A 20,324-nucleotide genomic window follows, 5' to 3' on the forward strand; every position below is an offset into this window, starting at 1 on the left:
CTGATTGATACCAAGCAATTCTAACAAGGCCTTGAAACAGAGAACTGAAAGATAAACAAAGGCCAGTTCGGTGAGGAGAAAAGACAGCCTTCTGATAAGCAAAGGCCAGCTGGAAGGAATACAAGAGTTAGTTCGGTGGGAACCGAGTACTAACTGAAAGGAAAACAATGGAAGAGAACTATCAACATAGTTAATTTTAGTGTAACTTGATTTCTTAGCATGTGCGGTAATTTAGCCAATAATATGTTAGTAATAGCTTTATGGACAGCTACCTTTAGCCAATAATACACTGTAGATACCCTCGTGGACACCCAGTTGTGTAACTAAAAAGGGTTTATAAAGAAACAGCTAAGCTCAATAAAAGGTCTTCAATCCATCAGATTGAAGTCCATGTGATTAATCCCCTCAGGAAACAGCCTCGTGTTGCACCAGGGCAGGTTTAGATTGGATGTTAGGAAATATTTCTTTGCAGAAAGGGTTCTCGGGCCCTGGCAGAGGCTGCTCAGGGAGGTGGTGGAGTCCCCATCCCTGGAGGGATTAAAAAGACTGGTGGACAAGATGCTCAGGGATCTGGTTTAGTAGTGGGCAGGTAAGGTTGGAATTGATGATCTCAAAGGTCTTTTCCAACCTAGGGAGCCTGTGTTTCCATTAAAAGCTGTTTCCATACAAACAGCTTGTCCTCCCAGCATGTGGGAGAGTGGCTGTAGGGATTGTTGTTCCTGAGGAGCAGGTTGATGCTGTGCTGGTTCTAACCTGCAGCTGGGCACTGCTGGAGGGTTAGCAGGGACCCGCTTTGCCCACGTAGATGGTCAGAGGTGGTGTTTACTGCTTGACCACTATATTCCTCACCATTAAAGTGATTAATAAATACTTCCCAGTGTGATCCAAGCTCGTGGACTTACTTAACCTCGAAGTGAAATGGTACTCAAGGAAACCCCGCAGAGAATTCCGTGGTCTGTCTCATCCCTCAACCAATCGATGCCAGTATAAAATATCACGGCAAAAAGGGCGAAGCCGTGCTGAGCTGCCAGGCCTTGTATTTACCATTAACTCTGTATCAGGTTTTCATTTGTTTCATGTTCTTTTAATAGCGTTTTCCAGAGATGCTTAGTTGCTCTATCAGATCTAAAGAGCTTCTTTGCTGGCCCATGTAAAGACCTGACAGAGGTATAAGAAATTTGTAGCTGGCTTATGATGTTTGCCTTTCTTCTAAGAAGCCACCTCGACATAGAGATCGAATGAGAAGTAAAAGGAGCAGCTCTAAAGCTGCCTTCTGTGTCCCTTGGTTGTCTGAAAACAGGGAAACAAGGCTCTGTGAGGGAAATAAAACCTTCTTGTGACCCACAAAACCACAGGGTATTGGCAGAGACTGTTCTGCTCTGTCACACTCTGGTAATGGAGGTGATATAACATTCCTCTGCCACTCGTTACAGAGGGTGTTTATGGATTTGGGGACATCAAGGAACACATGTAGACTTCTGGCAATAAGACTTGCTGTTGGCTTGGGTCAAAAATGGCATGAGCAGCAGGGCCAGGGAGGTTCTTCTCCCTCTGGACTCGGCACTGGTGAGACCGCTCCTCGAATCCTGTGTTCAGTTCTGGCCCCTCACCACAAGAAGGATGTTGAGGCTCTGGAGCGAGTCCAGAGAAGAGCAACAAAGCTGGGGAGGGGGCTGGAGAAGAAGAGGAACAGCTGAGAGAGCTGGGGGTGTTTATCTTGGAGAAGAGGAGGCTGAGGGGAGACCTCATTGCTCTCTGCAACTACCTGAAAGGAGGTTGTGGAGAGGAGGGAGCTGGCCTCTTCTCCCAAGGGACAGGGGACAGGACAAGAGGGAATGGCCTCAAGCTCCACCAGGGCAGGTTCAGGCTGGACGTCAGGAAAAAATATTTCACGGAAAGGGTCATTGGTCCCTGGCAGAGGCTGCCCAGGGAGGGGGTTGAGTCCCCTTCCCTGGAGGGGTTTAAGGGACGGGTGGACGAGGTGCTGAGGGACATGGGTTAGTGATTGATGGGAATGGTTGGACTCGATGATCCGGTGGGTCTCTTCCAACCTGGTGATTCTACGATTCTGTGATGCTCCCCATGATTCTGGAGGACGGAACAAGGAGCCTCTGCTGGGAGAGCGGCTGCCGGGAGGCTCTGATCCGCGTTTGGGACTGAAGCCGAGGGGCAGAAGCTTCTTTTGGTCCAGCCCTGGGCTCTGAGCTGCCCGGTGGGGCCGGCAGATGGTAGCAAAGCTCCATCATAGCTCCTGCCTCCGCCTGAAACCTCCCGAATGAGCTTCTCGCGCATCTCTCCAGAAAGGGAGAAGGTGCCTTGGCCGGGGACCCAGGGCAGGACCCTGGGCTGGGGTTGGGCTCAGCTGGAGGGGTCCCCCAGGGGTCTGGGTGGCTCCTCCTGGTCCCCCTCCCAGTCAGCCAAAGCAGAATGGTTTGGGTTGGAAGGGACCTCAAAGCCCATCCAGTCCCACCCCTGCCATGGTCAGGGACACCTCCCACTGGATCAGGGGCTCCAAGCCCCATCCAACCTGGCCTTGAACCCCTCCAGGGATGGGGCAGCCACCCCTGCTCTGGGCAGCCTGGGCCAGGGCCTCCCCACCCCCACAGGAGAACATTTCTCCCTAAGATCTCATCTCAATCTCCCCTTTTTCAGCTAAAGATTTGCAACAGTATGTCCAGAGGACAATCACTGGCAAACTCAGCTGTTCTATCAGTAGCGCTCAGGGAGCGTTGGTCCCGGCTCAGGGTCCTGCAGGAATCTGCTGCCCTGGGAGAATCCAAGAGCCAAGCTTGGAGCTTCTGCAGGACCTTGAAGCTCCTGGAGGAGCTCAATGAAGCTGATGAAGGGTCTGGAGAACAAGGGTGGGCCTGAGAGAGCTGGGGGTGTTTAGCCTGGAGAAGAGGAGGCTGAGGGGAGACCTCATTGCTCTCTCCAACTACCTGAGAGGAGGTTGTGGTGAGATGCGTGCTGGGTTCTTCTCCCAGTTAACAAGGGATGGGATGAGAGGAGATGGTCTCAAGTTGTGCCAGGGAGGTTGAGATTGGATATTAAGAAATATTTGTTTCCTGACAGAGGGGTGAAGCCCTGGCAGAGGCTGCCCGGGGAGGTGGTGGAGTCTCCATCCCTGGAGAGGTTTGAAAACTGTGTGACCACAGCACTTGGAAACAGGGTTCAGTCAGCATGGTGGGGTTGGGCTGATGGTTGGACTGGATGAACTTAGAGGTCTTTTCCAACTTCAATTGTTCCATGATTCTGTCCCTCCGGGGCAGAGCTGGGAGATGGCGTAGAGCATCCCATCAGCTGTGCTCCTTCGTCCTCGCTGGGACACCCACAGGAGCCGAGCTGCCTCTAGAGCCGGGGGCTCAGCGCCGCCGGGAGGGCGTGTGTCAGGAACGAGGACACCATGTTCGGTTTGAATTGCAAAGGTGGGATTTTCCTCATAGCAAAAATCTTAATGTAATGGCCAAGGATCTCCCTTGGTGGAAGGGATGTTCTAACAAGAGTAGGAAAAATCACTGCATCCAGTGGTAGGAGTTACAGGCACTTGGTTTTTCTCCATTGGAACATTTTAACAACTTTTCAAGCAGAATCCGTTCCATTTGATCGTTTGTTTGTTTCTTTCTTTTTTTTTTTCTTTTCCCTTTCCACTCTTCTGTTTTCCTAGAAAAAAACCTGGAAAACACAAACTGAAAAGTAGAAATAACATTTCTGAAAACGCACTAGTGAGAAGCGACAGCAGAATTCTGGGAGTTGAGGGCTGTGCTTTCTCCTCCTGCTGCGGGCAGGGGATGGACCCCTGTCCCCATCCCGCTGTGGCTCCTTCCCTGGGGAGCTGATCCAGTGCTCCACCACCCTCTGGGGAAACAACCTTCTCCTGATGTCCAGCCTAACCCTCCCATGCTATCTTCCTGCCATTGTCTTGGATCCAGTCATTGGTCACCAGAGGGAAGAGCTCAGCACCTGCTCCTTCTCCCCCTTGTGTGGAAGCTGTGAACTGAGGTGCAGGGCAGCAGGACAGACCACAGCTCTGCTTGGAGGAGCTGCTGCCAGATCTCATCTAGGGATTGGTGGGGACAGGGGATGGGGTTCCCCACCGTGTCTGGACTGGGGTGGAGCTGGCCACGGATGCACTGTCCTCCAGTAAAGGAACCAAGATCTAGTCCCACCTTGAGACCAGGAATGGCCTCATGCCCATGTCTGAAGGAGAGTTGAGATCCGAAACCCAGTAGATGACCTCCCCTGACCTGTTCTTGGGCTCCAGACCCCATCCCCATGCCAGGCTGGTCTCCTGCCCCATCATAGAATCATGGAATCATAGAATAACCAGGTTGGAAGAGACCCACTGGATCATCGAGTCCAACCATCCCTGGTGCCTTTTCACCCCTTGGAAATGTCAACTTAGATCATGTTTGAGAAAAAGATGCACAGTGTGGGAAGAGATAAATATTTCCAATTCCCGGTTAATGAGGGGTTGACTGATAGGAGAAAACCACAAGGCACGGGAGTCGCTATTAGTGTGACATTTCAGCCCTATTAGTCAGATTAACAGTTAGATGCACGGTCCTGATGAACACGTCCATGTCAGAAACTCAATGCATAAATTTCCCTGGGAGGGTGTTAACTACCTCCCATGAAGGAAACGTGCAAACAGACGCTGAATGTGAGGACTGGTGAGCAAGGAAAGGGGCACCCAGGGGTCCCCGAGCCCCAGGCACAGCACTGGAGTGGTGAGTCTTTGTACCACGGGAGGAATGGAAGCCTAAGGTAGTCACATCTAGCTTTGAAATGGGAGAGGACCCATATTTTTGGATAAAGCTGCTAAGGCTTGTGTTGCTCCCAGCAGCATCGTACCACGCACAGAGGTTCGTGGTCCTTGTGTCCCCCCCGTGCCCTGCTTTCAGGTGGACACTGGAGATGCTTCAGGAGTCTGGATGCACCCTGGGCTGTGACCAAGAGTTGATGGAGCCTCAGAGGCTGCACATCAGCCACCTGCAGAGCAGCACTGTGGGGTGCAGCACCCTAAGGGGTGGCTGAAGCAGTGATGGGACTGTGGCCAGACTGCCTCAGACATGGATGTTTGTACGGCCAACGTGTCCACGGCCAATATCTTCAAATGATCAGATAGTTCCCACCTCACTTAAGCCTGGAGATGGACTTAAAACCACAGTTAACGATGGTCAGCTATGGAACGTGCTCCAAAAGCAGCTGATCATAGAATCATAGAATCATAAAATAACCAGGTTGGAAGAGACTCACCGGATCATCGAGTCCAACCATTCCTATCAAACACTAACCCATGCCCCGTAGCACCTCGTCCACCCACGCCTTGGGGTTGTCCTTCTCCTGACATTCAGCCCCCTTCCCTGGGAGCATCGTCACCCGCTGTCCTCCCCGGAGCAAGGCACGGCGGAGAGGCTGGGCTGGGTGGGAATCACCCCGCCGTGTGCTCCATGGGAGGTGCCAGGATGGCGAGGAAGATTGACTTGCTCTAGAATTAGGAGTTGATTGCAAACAAATTGCCTCCTTCATTGCTGTTCCGCAGGAGCCAGGTTTTACAAGATCATGTATATTAATAAACTCCGATCTCTCGAAAATATGATTACCAAACCCGTGTTTGCGGTTCATTTTGTGTAGGATAATTTGACATTCTCTGAGCAGAATCGTCGTTAAGGATTGTTCATCTCAGGGACAAGGACTGGGTGTAAAACTTCTAAAGTTCTTTGGCAGCTGGCGGTGACCTTCGGAGGGGGAGAGCACTGCTGATCCATCAGGCCACAGATGGCTGCTGCTGCCAGATTTAGGGTGTTAAAAATAGCCTTTTATCTGCCCCAGGAAGGTTCGAGATGATGTTTGTGTGTTAATGAGCCAGCGGGGCTGCAGCCACCTGCTTGCCTCAGGCAGTTTGCAGATAGAATCACAGAATCATAGGATCACCAGGTTGGAAAAGACCCACCGGATCATCAGGTGCCCTGATCTGCTGGAGGGCAGGAAGGTTTCACAGAGGGCTCTGGGCAGGTTGGATCGATGGGCTGTGACCAGCCATGTGGGGTTCAACAAGTCTGAGTGTTGGGTTGTGTATTTGGGTCACCACGACAACCCCGGCAACTCCAGGCTTGGGAAGAGCCCAGGGAGGTGGTGGAGTCCCCATCCCTGGAGGGGTTTAAAAGACGGGGAGATGAGGTGCTCAGGGATCTGGTTTAGCCGTGGGCAGAGACAGTTGGACTCGATGATTTGAAGGGTCTTTTCCAAACAGACAATTCAATCATTCTACAATTTTATGAATTTACTAGAACTTTCCCCGTGGGAGCAACACAGAAAAAAAAACAAACCCAAAATCCAAAAACCACGAGAAAGGCTGAAAATGGTCAATTTTCTGCTGGAGCAATTGGTGAGATGAGAGCTGAGGGTGTCCCTGGGGCCACAGAGTAGTAGGTGAGGACACGGCATCTGACACGATGCAACGTCACGTCTTGCACCTTGGCGGCTGGTGTGTGAGAACGTGTTCCTGACCCTCCAGCCCTGCTCTGCTACCTGTGCCTCCCCATCCTTGGGTACCGAGGTGGGGAACAGCCGCGGGGAGGTGCTTTCATGACTTACTTGATTAGCAGATCACCAACGACATTTGTTTCCTGAACCAAGATACAAATAATCTGTCTGGCCACCGAAATGAGCAGTGATAGTTATTTTTTACCTGATTTCCTGCAGATTTCCTACAGAACAGACAGAATCGGTGACACTGATTGCTCGTTACATCATTAATATTTAACAGCTTGCCATAATAAAATATTTAAACTCAAATATATTGATTTTTAGCACTTTAATACAGTTGCAGCACAAACAGGATTAGCAAGGTCTCATATGCAGTGCTTTAATTAAATCCATAAACCACATTTCTTTAATAAACTTGCACACAAAACTTAATTTTAAATAAATGCCTTAAAATAGGCAGGAGATTTGGGTGAACTGGAGGCTGTGCCAGACCTGGGGGATTCGGGTTCAACCTGAGTGTGTCCGATGCTTGCAGGTGGGGACTCTCGATCAGGGAGCGCAGGGGTAGGACGATGGGGAGCGGTTTTTGGCTGAAAGAGGGGAGATTTGGATTAGATATAAGGGAGAAATGTTTTCCTGTGAGGGTGGTGGGGAAGTCCTGGCACAGGCTGGAGCTCTGGGTGGAGGTGGTGGAAGGGAGAGGACATGCTCTGCCCTCCTTCTCTCTCTCCCCAGGGTGCTCCAGTGCTTTGAGCTGTGGCTGAGCAACCGTGGCTGGGGGAGTGCTTCGGTCTTCAGGGAAGAGTGATTAAATCGATGTGGGGCAGGAGAACATCTCCAGGATGTGCGCTTGGTAACCAGAGTGTTTTCCTTATTTATACACCTCATCCACCAAAGCCTCCAGCTTTGTGCTTCCCTCAGTCCTGTTCAGCTAAAGCATCATGATGTAGGGTACTCTCCCTTTTCCCCTAAAGGTGGATCTGACAGCTCCAGGATTAAGTGCCCCAGCGCTCTCCCGCGGGTCCTGCCACCCCAGGGGGGACACACATATTTCCCTAGAAATATCTGGGATGGAGGTTGGACTGGATGATCGTTCCAACTGTAACGATTCTGTGATCCCATGATCCTAAATCCCAGTTGTCCATGGTGACACAGCAGGAGCATCACCCGCTTGGCGTCCTCCCCAGGAGCAGGAGGCACCGAGACCTCTCCGAAGGGCTTGTATAGTGCCCAGATGTGGATCAGCCCCGAAACGGAGATGTGCGAGGGGCAGCCGGGACTGGAGCAGTGGCTGTAGGTGCCCCCGGGCACGGCTGGTCTTGATGTTTCAGATCTGGTGCTGTGTTGACTCTGGCTGAGCTGGCTGGAAGCTGTGGGGTTGGGGCTGCTCAGGATTCCCTCCTCCCTCCCTGCAGCCTCAAGCAAACCAAGCTCAGAGCGAATATTTCTTGCTGCTGCATTGGTTTTTGGTTGGTTTTTTCCCCTGTGCACTTCAGCAACTTAAAAATGCTGAAACTAATTTAGGCTCCCACGTTAATTTTTACAGAGTTCCTCGGTGCCCAGGCTGCATTGCCAATTACCTTCAGCGCAGGGAGATGTTTTCCTGCTTAATTAAAAGAAACAAGAAAAAAGCAGCCTGAGGCACCTGGACCGGAGCAGTGTGAGCTGGGCTGGGGCAGTCTGAGCTGATCCTCTTTCTTTGCCCGTTCACCTTGGGGCTCCAGGGGCTGGACCAGTGGCCACCAGGGCCTGGGGACCCCCAGGGCGTGGGCACTAAGGGGGTCCCCCCTGCAGGATGCTCTCAGGAGGGGATGGAGATTTTGCTTGGCTGCCTGATCAATCAGTTTCCTTCCTTGACCGTGATCAAAACACTGGCTTGTATCCATGGTTTAATCTCCCCAAATCCTTCCTGGGTGCAGGGACTAGATTTTAGCATTTTCTACCCTAACTGTGGGTGCCTGGGAGGGCATTACCCGCCAGCCCTCTCAATCATAGAATCATGGAATGGTTTGGGTTGGAAGGGACCTCAAAGCCCATCCAGTTCCACCCCTGCCATGGGCAGGGACACCTCCCACTGGATCAGGGGCTCCAAGCCCCATCCAACCTGGCCTTGAACCCCTCCAGGGATGCGGCAGCCACCCCTGCTCTGGGCAACCTGGGCCAGGGCCTCATCACCCTCACAGCAAAAGTGTTCTCCCTGAGATCTCGTCTCAAGCTCCCCTCTTGCAGTTGAAAACCCTTTTCCCTTGTCCTATCCCTTCCTTCCCTGAATCAGAGCCCCTCCCCAGCTTTCTTGGAGCCCCTTTCAGTGCTGGAAGCTGCTCTGAGGTCGCCCTGGAGCCTTCTCTTCTGCAGGCTGAACCCCAACTCCCTCAGCCTGGCCTCAGCAGAGCTGCTCCAGCCCTTGGATCATCTCCGTGGCCTCCTCTGGACTTGCTCCAACAGCTCCATCTCCTTCCTGAGCTGAGGCCTCCAGAACTGGATGCACTGCAGGGGAGTCTCACCAGAATACTCCATGTGCTAACTCACAATCTCTATTTAGACGAATGTGGAAAGGACTTGATTTGGGAATATACAAAGTTCCCTCTCCACAAAGAAAAAATAAAGAACTGTACAAAATGACATTCTTTAGAGTCCTCGTGGCCAAGAGCATCTTCTGGTTTAATGTGATCATTTATAATCTGGAGGCAGGAGTCTCCTGCAATTTGATTTACATGAAACAAGTTAGAAATAAATTTTATGAAGCCGGAGAACTCTGAAATGTCAAACGCAAATGAATTACCTCGAAGGAAAGGTGGCCTGGGACTCACGGCTGGTACCTGCGTGTGCCCGTGGCCGGTCCAGGAGGCTGTTCAGGGCAGAATTAATTAGCGATGCCGAGCAGTGGAAGAGCACAGATGGTGCTATAGACGTATAATGGTTCCTTTATTATTATCTGCTAAATCCAGGTAAGTGAGGCTGAGATATATGAACCCGGAGGCAGTTTCACATCTGATATAAGTGGAATTAGTTTAACGATAACTAAGTGCCTCACATGAAGTGCAGTTTTTGAGATTCATTTACCCTTTCCCTACACAGCCAGGAAGTGCATTTCTGAACATGATGGCAAACTTACCTGCCACAAGAAAGCTTTAAATTAGGTGCAGGGAAGAGGTCGGGGCAATCCATGGTTTCAATACAGGCTAGGGGATGATGTGAGTGAGAGCAAACCCAAGGAGAAGGGCTCGGGGTGCTGGGGGATGAGAAGCTTGACATGAGCTGGTTGGAATTGAATGATCTTTAAAGTCCCTTCTAACCCAAACCATTCTGTGATTCTATGATAATGTGTGCTCACAGCCCAGACAACAACGGTGTCCTGGGCTGCATTTGAAGCAGTGTGGCCAGCAGGTTGAGGGAAGTGATTCCTCCCCTCTGCTCCGCTCTCCTGAGACCTCATCTGGAGTCCTGCATCCAGCTCTGGAATCCCCAACATAAGAAGGAGATGGGACTGTTGGAATGGCTCTGGAGGAGGCCACAGAGATGATCCAAGGGCAGGAGCACCTCTGCAATGCAGCACCTCTGCTCTGAGGACAGGCTGAGAGAGTTGGAGTTCTTCAACCTGGAGAAAAGAAAGCTCCAAGGAGATCTTGGAGAAGCTTCCAGCTCTGAAAGAGGCTCCAGGAAAGCTGGAGAGGGGCTCTTGGTCAGGGAGGGCAGGGATAGGATGAGGGGGAATGGTTTTCATCTGAAAGAGGGGAGATTGAGATGAAACCTTAGGAAGAAATGTTTTCCTGAGAGGGTCCCTGGCCCAGGCTGCCCAGAGCAGGGGTGGCTGCCCCATCCCTGGAGGGGTTCAAGGCCAGGTTGGATGGGGCTTGGAGCCCCTGATCCAGTGGGAGGTGTCCCTGCCCATGGCAGGGGTGGGACTGGATGGGCTTGGAGGTCCCTTCCAACTCAAACCATTCCAGGTAGTTCTAAGAGCACAAGAAGGGTGCAATTAATGTTCCACTTCCAATTGTAAGCTTTAATTTCTGCAGGTCTTTTCAGTATCACATCTTCATGAAGTACTGGGCTATCTTTTCATATGACTGTAGGGAAGTTGTGTTTGCCCCGGCCGTGCTCCATGGAGCAAAATAAACATTATGAAAGTACCATGATTAAATTTTCTGACAGTGGTTGCCACAGTGTTCAAAAATGCATGAAACAAATGAGAATTGTTCATTGTTTTTTTATCTATGCCAGGTTGCCAGGGAGGGGGGAAATATAGATTTTCTGAGAATTAAAATGATTTTTCAATATGCTAGATAAATATCAGTGCTTTTGGAGAGGTGTTTCAGTAGGCATGACAAATATTTCAATGAAAAATAATGGGACATTTAATCCCCTGGGTGTGTGCAAGGGCTGGATGTTTGCAGGCAGGGGTGGCCCCCGGGCCAAGTGTGGCTCTCAGAAGCCTCTGTAGCAATGCTGCCAGTGGGCTCCCAGGGCTGTGGTGATGACCAAGGGTGTCCCACCATGTGTGGAGGGCACGATTCATCTAGAGCACAAGTCTTAGGAGGAGTGGCTGAGGGGCCTGGGGCATCTCATCGCTCTCTGCCGCTGCTGGAAGAGGTTGTGGTGAGGTGGGTCCTGGGCCCTTCAACCAAGTAACAGGTGAGAGGATGAGAGGATAGTTTGGGTTGGAAGGGACCTTAAAGATCATCTAGTTCCACCCCTGTCATGGGCAGGGACACCTCCCACTGGATCAGGGGCTCCAAGCCCCATCCAGCCTGGCCTTGAACACCTCCAGGGATGGGGCAGCCACAGCCTGCCTTGGCAACCTGTTCTAGTGCCTCACCACTCTCATGGTGAAGAAATTCTTCCTAATGTCCAGTCTAAATCTGCCCCTCTCCAGTTTATAGCCGTTCTTCTTTGTCCTTTCACCACGAGCCTTAATGAATCATCCCTCTCCAGCTTTCCTGTAACCCCTTTCAGGTACCAGAAGGTTGCTGTAGGATCTCCTTGGAGCCCTCTCTTCTCCAGGCTGAACAACCCCAACTCTTTCAGCCTGTCCTCCTATGGAAGGTGCTCCAGCCCTCGAATCATCCTTGTAGCCTCCTCTGGACCCGTTCCAACAGCTCCATATCCTTATTATGTAGAGGATTCCAGAACTGGACACAGGACTCCAGATGAGGTCTCACAAGAGAGGAACAGAGAGGCAGAATCACTTCGTTCAGCCTGCTGGCCACGCTTCTTTTGATGCAGCCCAGGACATGGTTGGTTTCTGGGCTGCGAGCACACATTGCTGGCTCCTGTTGAGCTTCTCATCAACCAGCACCCCAAGTCCTTCTCCTCAGGGCTGCTCTCAATCACATTCTCCCCCATCATGTACTGAAATCGAGGATTGCCCCAGCCCAGGTGCAGGACTTTGCACTTGGCCCTGTTGAACCTCATGATGTTCTCACAGCCCCGCTGCTCCAGCCTGTCCTGGTCCCTCTGGATGACATCTCGTCCTTCTGGTGTGGCAACTGCCCCACTCAGCTTGGTGTCATCTGCAAACTTGCTGAGGGTGCCCTCGATCTCGATGTCAGTATCATTGGTGAAGATATTAAACAGCACCGGTCCCAGTACAGACCCCTGAGGGACACTGCTAGTCATGGATCTTCATTATGGACTTTGAGCCGTTGACTGGATATTAGGAACAATTTCTTCACTGACAGAATGATGAAGAAAACCAGAAGTGGTGAAGAAATGGAGGGGTTCAAAAACTGGGTGGCTGTGGCACTTTGGTTTAGTCGGCACGGTGGGGTTGGGCTGACAGCTGCACTTGGTGATCTGAGAGGTCTTTTGCAATCTTAATGATGCTATGAATCTGTGATTCTCTGTTCTCGTTGGTGAAGAATCATAACAAACTCACCTGGACTCCTTTAACCTGACCATTTGATAACCTAAAAAAATCTACTTTTTAGCACATCTTCATCAAGAAGTGGAGGGGTTCCTACATGGAAGCCCTGGGGCAGCGGGGAAGGCTCCGACCCAAGCCGTTTCCCTCCAGGCTGCTGTTTGATTGAAGCCCGTCTTACCACACAGCTGGCCCGTGCTATTCCTTTCCCTGCGAACAGCCAGCTGAACCTCAAATGCATTAAAATAGAAAGGGAATTTTGAATACAGACTGGTATTTCATATGCAGTCCTGAATCATCTGTAATTCGCTTGGCCTGAAGCAGAGAAACAGCTCGTCGACTGCACCAAAAATAAGGAAAAGATGATGGCAGGATTTTTACTTTATTCTCGGTGATGGATGCTAAGCAAGATGAAAATCCGTGGCTTAACTGTCCTCGGGAGGCGAGCCAGAGGTCCGAAAAGCCTCGAGCGCTGTGCCGGTGGAGCCTGGACGTGGGAAGGATGCAGCCCTGCATAGATGGGAATAACACAAAGTGCTTGGGGCTGGTGGGGCAGCACCTGTACCACCGCTGGGCAGCGTTCTGAGAGGAGCCTGACCATGAAGGGTGGGAGGGACACGCTGCAGAAGTCCTGAAACATGACTGGGAGCAGGGAACAACTGCCCTGAGGAGAAAATCTTTAAGAGATCCGGCTCCCCCTGCCTTGTACAGAAGGATCCTGGGGTGCTGATTGACAGTGGCTGAACAGGAGCTGGAAGGATCAACCCCTGGACTCAGTGCTGGTGAGGCTGCACCTCCAATCCTGGGTTCAGTTTTGGGCCCCTCAGTACAAGAAGGACATCGAGGGGCCAGGGTGCATCCAAAGAAGGGGAACAGAGCCGGGGAAGGGGCTGGAGAACAAGGGTGATAGGGAGAAGCTAAAGGACCTGGAGAAAAGGAGGCTGAGGGGAGACCTTATCACTCTCTACAACTGCCTGAAAGGAGTTTGTGGTGAGGTGGTTCGCGGTGTCTTCTCCCAAGTGACAGTGATGAGAGGGAATGGCCTCAAGCTGCACCAGGGCGGGTTCGGATTGGACATCAGGAGCAATGTCATTATGGAAACGGTTCCCGCGCCCTGGCAGAGGCTGCCCAGGGAGGTGGTGGAGTCCCCATCCCTGGAGGGGTTTAGAAGACGAGCAGATGAGGTGCTCAGGGATCTGGTTTAGTAGTGGCCAGGTACGGTTGGACTCAATGATCTCAAAGGTCTTTTCCAACCAAGTGGTTCTGTGAATCTGTATTTGGTGGCGGCCTCATTTTTCTTCATTAAAGAGCACCCAGCACTCCATGGCACATGCTTTTTCCACATGCAGGTTTTACTACTTAATGAGACTTGCTTGCCTGGATATGAATAAATTACAGCGGTGCTTCCCCGACCCCTATGGGGAGCACACATCAAACCACCACAAGGCACAAAGCCCCTGGTTCGCTTATGCAGGTTTCATGTGGAGCAAATATGAATTATACCAACTTGTTATGGCTTACAAGCCATGTCTGAAGGTCTTCATGGGATAATCTCACACTCCAAGGACAGCCAGGGGTCTGGAGAGCCCTGTGCAGGAGAAGGCACGGCCAAGGCCAATGCTGCTCCTCACCACAGCATCAGCAGCAAGCAGGCTTCTCGCAGGGGTGGCCTGCAGGCGTGTGTGATGGCCACGGTGTCAGGAAGGGCTTCTTGCATTGCCTGCACTTGCCTGTGCTGGGCAGTGTGCTCTAATTTGCTTTTTGATGCAATAACTGGGGAATGAAGGAGCTGAGAGGGTGGAGCCGTGGGAACCGAGGCAGTGGGGTGGTGTGGAACACTTGGTGAATCATAGAATCCTGGAATGGTTTGGGTTGGAAGGGACCTCAAAGCCCACCCAGTCCCACCCCTGCCCTGGGCAGGGACACCTCCCACTGGATCAGGGGCTCCAAGCCCCATCCAACCTGGCCTTGAACCCCTCCAGGGATGGGGCAGCCACCCCTGCTCTGGGCAACTTCGGCCAGGGCCTCCTCACCCTCACAGGAAAATTGTTCTCCCTAAGATCTCACCTCAATCTCCCCTCTTTCAGCTTAAAACCATTCACCCTCATCCTGTCCCTGCCCTCCCCCATCAAGAGCCCCTCCCCAGCTTTCCTGGAGCCCCTTTCAGCACTGGAAGCTGCTCTAAGGTCTCCTGGGAGCCTTCTCTTCTCCAGGTTGAAGAACTCCAACTCTCTCAGCCTGTCCTCAGAGCAGAGCTGCTCCAGCCCTTGGATCATCTCCTTGGTCCCCTCTGGACTCGCTCCAACAGCTCCATGTCCTTCCTGTGCTGAGGACTCCAGAACTGGATGAGGGGTCCAGGTTGGGTGTCTCTCAAGCATGGCAGAGATACAGGATCCCCTCCCTCTCTGCTGGTCCCACTGCTTTGGAGGCAGCCCAGGACATGGTTGGTTTCTGGTCTGTGAGCACACATTGCCACCTCATATGTCGCTTCTCACCCACCTGCAGCCCCAAGTCCTTCTCCTCAGGGCTGCTCTCAAACCCTTCATCCACCAGCCTGTATCTGTGCTTGGGATTGCCCCGACCCGGGTGCAAGACCTTGTTCTTGGCCTCATTGAACTCCATGAGGTTCACAGAGCCCCATCTCTCCAGCCTGTCCAGGTTCCTGTGGATTCCTTCTCTTCCCTCCAGCGTGTGAACCATGCCCTGCAGCTTGGTGTCATCAGCAAGCTTGCTGAGGATCTTTCTTGTGGAGAGGCAGGGTCTTGCCTGGAATGGCTTGTGCAGAACATCCTGCTCTTGCTGGAAGCTTTCAGGGGTACCAAAATATCTATCTGATCTCCTGCCGCGCTCCAGGCAGCTGGCAATGGGCATAAGTTTATTTGCTATGACTGTGCTATGCACAACATTCCTTAATGACCCTTATAAAAGATTTAAGGGGAATGGAGATGAGAAAGGGAAAGCACATTGGCCTTAGATGCAAATCTCAGGCCCTGCAGATTTCTCATATCATTTTCCCTTTGGAAGGGAAATGATGATTAAATGTCCTCTGCAGCTTAGAGTGGTGGCAATCAGTTTGAATCTGCTCCTCTTTTCCATTTGTTCGCGTAGAGGTTCACTCTGCAAATGCAGTAAAATATCATTTACCCTTTCTGTTCCCCTGCCCTCTGCCCCGAAGCAGAAGGGATGGGACAGAAAATGCCCTGAGTCATGTGGGATCACACCTAGTCTATTAATATATAGAATATACATATTATATATGCATACTATACATATTAATATATATAAAATATATGTTATATACACATAGTATATATAATATATCTACTGTATGTTATATACACATAGTATACATAAGATATGTTTAGATATATACATAAATATCTATAAATAATTGAAACCCCTAGTATATAGTATTTATAAGCGCAGCCACCAATACCTCAGTGACTGCATTTAATTGCTGCTTCCCTGACCCAGGGATCTGCTTTTCCCGGCCTCCCTCGGGTGCTCCTCTAGCTATGCAGACGGTAACGAGCTCTTGTTCTCATTTGTAGCTTGCTCACAGCGAGGGAATTCATGTAAATAGGTCAAACGCTACATCCAGATCTGGAAGTCAGGGCTTTTATTCCACCTTGGGAAGCAAAATCTTCTCAGGTTACAGAAATTTCCGCTGATGTCTCACCACGTAGTCATGAACTTCTCTGTGCTGAGGTTGTGGGGAGATGCTCAATCCCCACCTTGGTGGGGGATGCTCAGTCCCCATCCGGTTGGAGATCCCCTTGATCCCCTCCCCATCAGGGGATGCTTGGCCCACATCCCCTTGGGAGACGCTCCGTTCCCTCCTGTCAGGGAATTCTCTTCCCCCACCCCATCAGGGGATGCTTGGTCCCCACCCTGCCAAGGGATCCTCATTTCCCCCCATCAGTGGGTGTTTCCTTCTCATTTTAGAAGACAAATGCTGTGGTTTTGTTAGAGCAATTTTCTCTTTGAAGCAGGGTATCCAGGTAACAGAGGATGAAAACCTCAAGCTAGGTTCTTCCTTCCAGCAAAAGACTTGAGCGTTTAGGAAAAAAGCTTAAACTTGCAAAGTTACCCTGACATTGTAATTTTTGCATACCTAATAAACCATGGCCTCTTTAACTGAAAAGTGGGGATTTTCATGGAATGCTACCCTTTTCATTACTGCATACATCTTCAATTTAATTTGGCATGGGACGCATCAACCTTGGCTTTTGGAGACAAGGTTAGAGCCTGCAGAGCATGAAAATGAGTTCTTCTAAACACTTTTTTTTTGGTCCTTTTCTATTCTACCGGGTGCAGATTTGAAAGAACACAGGAACAGGAGTTAGATTTTACATGGTTTGGCATGAAATTATTAAAGGAGATGTAGTCCCTGCCCTCCAATGGAAACTGTCTCGTTTTTTTCCCTAAAAAAGACAGAACAATTTGAGCCACAGAATAATACTGTAGATAATACGCACCTATTTTACGGCATATGTGTTGAAATATTCTCTTGTCCTGGAATGCCTACAAGTGCCTTCTGTTCCTCTTTGGAAAATACCATTTTTTCTCATCATTACCAGGTGACTGTTAAAAGAAGAGATGATAAAAAAAAAAAAAAGCCAGGTTTCTAGCTCTTCGGTCATGTCTGTTTTGGATGTTTTGACACCTTCTCTCCCAAGGGGGTGCAGTCAAGTCCTCTGCCAGACCTTGTGGTCGCGCTGTGATGTGGGCAGAGATGGCAAAAAAAGAAATAAAGATGGATATGAAACAAAACTGGACATTAGCAAAAAAAATTTCACGGAAAATGTCATTGGGCATTGGCAGAGGCTGCCCAGGGAGGGGGTTGAGTCACCTTCCCTGGAGGGGTTTAAGGGACGGGTGGACGAGGTGCTGAGGGACATGGGTTAGTGATTGATGGGAATGGTTGGACTCGATGATCTGGTCGGTCATTTCCAACCTGGTGATTCTATGATTCTATGAAAAGGCTTTGGTTTGCAGAAGGAAAATAAAGTGGTGCTGCTGGTACGCTGAGCTGGAGCTGCAGAGGGCAATGAGGTCTCCCCTCAGCCTCCTCTTCTCCAGGCTAAACAGCCCCAGGTCCCTCAGATGCTCCCAGATCCCCTGGGCTCCAGACCGTTCCCCAATTCCGTTCCCTTCTCTGGACACGCTCCAGCCCCTCAGTGTCCTTCTTGGATTGAGGGACCCAGAACTGAACCCAGGATTTGAGGTGTAGCCTCACCGGCACTGAGTCCAAGAGTTGATCCTTCCTGGCTCCTGCTGGCCACACCACAGCTGATGTAAGCCAGGATGCTGCTGGCCTTCTTGGCCACCTGGGCCACTGCTGGCTCATGCTCAGCCACTGTCAACCACCATCCCCAGGTCCTTTTCTGTTGAGCTGCTCTTCTGAAGCCTGGAGCTGCACGGGGTTCTTGTGACCCAAGTGCAGGACCTGGCACTCAGCCTTGTTGAACTCCATCCTGTTGGCCTTGGCCCATGGATCCAGTCTGTTCAGATCCCTCTGCAGAGCCTCCTGCCCTCCATCCCATGGATCCAGTCTGTTCAGATCCCTCTGCAGAGCCTCCTGCCCTCCATCCCATGGATCCAGCCTGGCCAGATCCCTCTGCAGACCCTCCACACCCTCAAGCAGAACAACACTTCCATCCAAGTTGGTGGCATGTGCAAACTTCTCATAGAGGGGGATTGGTTTGGTCAGGAAGGACCTTCCTCCCCTAAACCCATGATGCCTGAGTCTGATCCCCTGGTTGCTGTGCACCTTTGCTTTGTTTACAGATCAGTTTATAACTAGTTGCCTTCTTGCATGTTGATTTTACTCAATTTGCTTTTAGTGAAACGAAACTGTTTCATGACTATTTGGTCAACAAGATTGACTTGCCTGAAAGTCCTGGCATCACCTTCTCCCAGCGAGGGACCACACTGTGGGGGAAAAAAGGGTTCTGCTCTGGGAACGTGGTGGTGCTGTGCTTCATCCTGAGCCCTCAGATGATAACAATTTGACCCTGCCCTTCCTTAGCTGAAATTCCCTGCAGGAAACTTCATCGGCTGGAGGTGGGAAGCGAGATGTTGCAGCCGGTGCTGCCCAGTGCTGACTGAGAGGGTTACAGATTGGTCTTCTGCCATCCCTCCTCTGCAGCCCTGCCCGGGGTGCTGGGGTAAAAGGAAGATGCTGCGTAGGCTGCTGCCCCAGGCTTGTGTCGCCAACAACAACCTGTTTTGCATTGGGCTGTTTTACTGGGCAGTGGTGGAGGAGAAGCCCCACAGCATGTGTCCGTGTGCCTCCTGCTGATGCTGCAGAGATGCACGTCCCCACAGGGCTCAGCAGCCGCTGTGGCTCTTGGCTCTAGGGTTTATACCTCTTCTGTTTTCAGAGCCCAGAAACTCAGAACAAAGGACCTCACAACCAATACGAAGCTCTGGCCAGGTCGATTTTTTTCTTGTGATCGGAGTGTTTGTTGTCCTTCTCCCCAGGTGTCTCAGGGCAGCTGGACGTGCTCTTGTGCCACTGGAAGCTTTATGGATCAGACTCCTTAAAGCTGGATCATAACTCAGCTTTCCACATACTAAACCTCAGAACAGAGATGTAGCTTGGCATTAGTCACAAAAAACTATGGAATTATGCTTCTACAAGTAACCCAAGGATGTTTCCTGAATCCCAGAAGAGAATCCCTTTCTCTGTTGTGGAACTGGAAGTTCCTATATTGTGGCCCTCAAGCAGCACCCAGCCCAGAAACCACATCGCACCAAGGGTCTGAGCTGCCTGGAGCACAGGGGCAGGAGGACTCTCCTTTCCCCTCTTTCCCATTCCTATCCCTGTCTCCGTTGGGCCCCACTGGGGATATCCAGATGTTCCCAGTTGATGCCCCACGCGGCGTTATGAAATACAGCCTCTTCCCTCCTAAAAGCCACTTCCTAGGGGCACCCGTTGCATTTCCAGGATGAGCTGAGCTGCTTCATGGGTCTGGTAATAAAGAATGCCACAGGTTAAGCGTGGATTACCGGTGATTATGGATAGCAGCCTCACGCTGTGCTACTGTACCAGGGCTAATGAACTAAAGGGTTTATTTCATGCTTCATTTCTACAACTAAATGGCTGTAATATATAATGTGATTATCCCAGCCTTTCTTCAGCCGCGCACTTATGGCCATTAGGAACGTGGGAAGTATCATTAGAGGAGGAAAAGCGCTGCATATGTATTTCTGTGAGCTGGTCATTAGGTGTTAAATCAGTACATTTATATGCCATGGAAACAAGTAAACTGAGCAAAATAATATCTAAGGAATTACTAACACTTTATACTGTCAGTAACGCGCAGCGATCTCTTCTTCCTATCATTAACGTATGTTCTGCCCACTCTTGGAAGTCTTCAGATAGTTCTGTCCTGGCTTTGCCATGACACGTTCTACAAGCCTTGTTATTTTCCTGTAAGGTTTATGGCCACATAGCTCATGTTGCAAAATCTAAATGTTGATATGATGGATGTGTACCTGCTGAATCACTGCTGTTCGCTCTGATAGAGGTACTGCGAGACCACCCAGAAAGCCTACGGCTCCCACACTGGTTTTCTCCATGGTGGCTCAGTGTTGGGGCTCAAAGAGGGTGATCAAACCCTGGAACAGGCTTCCTGGAGAGGTGGTCAATGCTCCAAGCCTGTCAGTGTTGAACAGGCATTTAAACAATGCCCTTTAAATGTTCGTCAGCCTCAAGTGGTCGGGCAGTTGGAGTAGGGGGTTGTCACGGGTCCCTGTCAGCTGAAACTATTCTATTAAGAAAATAAAATATTTGGAACAGTTTTCTGTTATTTTCAGATAATTATATAATCATAGAATCATGGAACGGTTTGGGGCAGTTGTGGGGTTGAAGAGAGCACACTGACCTCGCCACCGAATGAATTAGGTGGACGAACGAGACCTTTGCAGCTACCTGAGAGCAAAAGGGTTGGTGTTCACTTCGAGTGAC

This window comes from Phaenicophaeus curvirostris, chromosome 5 (assembly GCF_032191515.1).
Source record: "Phaenicophaeus curvirostris isolate KB17595 chromosome 5, BPBGC_Pcur_1.0, whole genome shotgun sequence".
Lineage (NCBI taxonomy): Eukaryota > Metazoa > Chordata > Aves > Cuculiformes > Cuculidae > Phaenicophaeus > Phaenicophaeus curvirostris.